The sequence below is a fragment of the Papilio polytes genome, unplaced genomic scaffold, assembly GCF_000836215.1.
Source record: "Papilio polytes unplaced genomic scaffold, Ppol_1.0 DF821845.1, whole genome shotgun sequence".
In the NCBI taxonomy this organism is placed as follows: Eukaryota; Metazoa; Arthropoda; class Insecta; order Lepidoptera; family Papilionidae; genus Papilio; species Papilio polytes.
The window spans coordinates 4,431,194-4,434,807 of record NW_013527359.1 but is presented as its reverse complement, the minus strand read 5'-3'; positions in this window follow the sequence as shown (position 1 = coordinate 4,434,807).

Below are 3,614 nucleotides of genomic sequence, written 5' to 3'. Positions count from 1 at the left end.
TATCAGCACGATAACAAACTATTATGACGAAGGACCTCTCATATTTCAAAGAAAACATAGCATAAATATGGTTTAAATGAAATTACTGTTAAGGAAAATACTCAATAGAAATGTAAAACTCTTTTTAAGGTAAAAATAAGACTTTTTTTTATAAGAAATTTCTTAAAATTACAAATGGCTTGTCATCGGAAGAGAAATAAAATAGTAGTTACCTAAATAATGTATATCGCCTTCACTGTTTACATGTTTCCTACTGTAAGACCTTTAAGATATAACTATGAAAATTTTACTTAGATATGTAACTATATTGTAATACTAGCTTTCGCCCGCGACTCCGTCGGCATGGAATTAAAAAAATTGATTAGTCTATGTGTTCTTCCAAACTAGCCCCTACGTCTATGCCAAATTTTACCGAGATCCCATCAGCCGTTTAGGCTACAAACTCCAACAAACGTCTATCCATCTAAACTTTCACAGTTATCATACTTCATACTTCATACTAATATTATAAATGCGAAAGTTTAGATGGATGGATGGATGGACAGATGGATGTTTGTTAGAGTTTGTAGCCTAAATGGCTGAACGGATTTCGATGAAATTTGGTATAGATGTAGAAGTTCGTCTGGAAGAATACATAGGCTATTCACTTTTGTTTTTTTTAATACCACGCGGACGGAGTCGCGAGCGAAAGTAAATTAGTAAGTAAGTAGTAATTAGTAAGTAAGTAAGTAAGTAATATTAGTAAAATTATAAAATTATATTAGTTGTTGCAATAAATATTAATAAATGTTACATATAATAAATACATTTCCTGCATTATCATTAATTTATTTAATTAATAATAATAATATAAGCCACTAATTGTAAATATATTTCAGAAAGCAGGATTTCCCGAATGACATTAAATAAGGAATATCGTTTTTACTTTCCGGCTATGTTCATTGTTTTATCATGACCCAGCCCTAGTCATATTCCGTTGATTGTAAGGAAGTACGAAGTGATGAAACTTTCAGTGTCTTCGTATACGTGATCTGCATTATCAAGCGACGTGAATAAGTGTCAGATCCGAGAATTAGTAAAAACATATTAAAATGTATTATCTATAGTAAAATGTTTCAACATATTATTTTAACTTCTTCTAAAGATGTATTATTGAAAGTATTTATAAAAAACTTAAGCTATTTTAAAGCTTTCTTTTAAGAAGGACATCATCATCAACTTGCCTTTATCCCTTACGGAGGGTCGGCACAGTATATGCTGATTTTCCATACATCTCTATCAGCCGTCTTATCTAAATCCACTCCTTTCTTAAGCATATCCTCTTTCACACATTCCATCCACACTTTCTTTGGTCTTCCTCTTCCTTTGTAGCCATCCACATTCATTCTTAACACTTTCTGGTTTAAGTCCCCATCATGTCGTCGCATAACATGTCCATACCACGCTAACCTTTTGCTTCTCAATTTCTCCACCACTGGCGCTACTTTCAAAGTTTCTCTAATATACACATTCTTTTAAAAAGGAGATTCAGTTTTATTTGTACACTTGATATAGACAAAATAACGGAATGCCTATCTAGAAACGAAAAAAGTAGCGTCAGCTTCAAACACAGTGACAAAATATTACAAACTTGTTTACGTTTTTGGTGTTAAAAATAGGTATACTTTTATCCGTTCAGATGCTTTAGACCACGAATACATGTAATTGAAGTATACAAACGTGCATTTATATTTTTAAACTGAAGGACTGTGCAAGTTTATAGTTTCGTAGATGTATTATGTTTATGAAGCTAACTGTACAGAAAAGTTATATATCCTATCCTTTTTTGTTCCTATGTTTTTGTGTCTTGACTTTTAGGTTTGTTACGATTGTCTATACTCAAAACAGTCTTGCGTCTTTTAAAACCAAGGTCGTAGTATCCATCTGAAAAAGATTTTTGTCAGTTAACAGTAATATGTACACATTATAGTGACATTAGTTATTGGGCTAACGGGGCTTGACATATTGTGTCTTAATGTGACGAGGATCGCAGACACGGCGCCGTACATTTTATGTATTTTAAAACAATAAGTTTACATTAAGTAGCCTTTTTAGTTTTAATTATAACTTTAATATATATTTTAAGGATTTTCTCTTATTAATTACTATTACTACGAAAACGAAATTATACTAGTAAGATACAGATAAAGAAATAAAAGTCTGGATTAAAAAAGGACATTTGCATTTTGGGGAATTTTTCTTGCAATCGATTGTGAGTCACTTTGGCCCATTGCCCCATGACTACACACTCGAAAACAGTTTTGTTGGCTGGATTGTTTTCAATTCATTAATAACCGAATAATTTAGGATACTTTTGTTATCGTTAAAACCAGAAGTATATGTAAAAGTCTAAATAATATAATCATATTATATAAATAAATCATGTAAATATTATAAGTGCGAAAGTTACGATAGATGGATGGATGTTTGTTAGAGTTTGTAGCCTAAACGGCTGAACGTATCTCCATGAAATTTGGCACAGGTTTAGAGCATAGTCTGGAAGAATCCATAGGCCAATTTTTATCCCGGGTATAGTTACGGTTCTCGTGGGACTCATTAAATTAGTTTCTTAATGTTTAGTCGATCATTCTGCAACGGTTCAACATATCTTATTGAAATTTGACACAGATATAAAACAAAGTCTGGAGTACACTTGGGATAAGGTTCATCCCCGAGAAGTGTCCGGTTGCCGAGGGATACGTAGCTTTTTGTTATTTATATAGTTCGTATGTTTTCTATTACCACGCGGACGAAGTCTCGGGCAACAGCTAGTAATAATAATAAACTTTATTTCGAGCTACATTTCTTTTTCGGTCATAGTTTGTTAGTAACAGAAAAAACTTAATACCTATTAGTTAGTCATTACATACGAGTACATCTAACTATTAGTGCTAAAATAATAGAATTTAAATCATAAAGTGTCATACGATTCTTTCCTAAAGAGTTATACTCGTAGGTTACAGTAAATCGGGTTTATCCATATTCAAATTCGATTTTCCTTACGGAACTTAAAAGTTTGTCGTGCAGTTGTGAAAATCGGATGATTGTACGTATATTAACGACTTTATTATCACGTATTGTTACTATGTAAAATAGCAGGTACACACTGGAAATTTTAGTTTTCCAGTTTTTAAAAAAAAAAACTGAAGGAAACAAAATAAAAAACATTATTAAAAGGCACAGTGATATAATTTAGAGAAATAAAAGATTTAGAAAAAATAGTATGTAAACTTATGTATGTAAAATTAGGGTATTTTTTAATTTATTCAATTTTAAAATATTCCATTGATGGGTCCTTGATTTCTAGTCATAAACAAAATTGATGATACCATCGTATAATGTTATAATTTCATAATTCAGTCCTATTTTGAAGATTACAATATATTTCCATTATTATGGGAAATTATTTCACTTTTCATAAACCTTAATCAATATATCTACATCGATTTGATTTAATCGTATCACAACAAAAGTTTTCGCAGAAAAATGTGAATGAATGAATATCGTTGTTTCGGCGAAAGCTTTGCTGTAAAATTAAGTTCAGGCAAAGGGGCGAGTGGAGGCTTCTGAGGAGG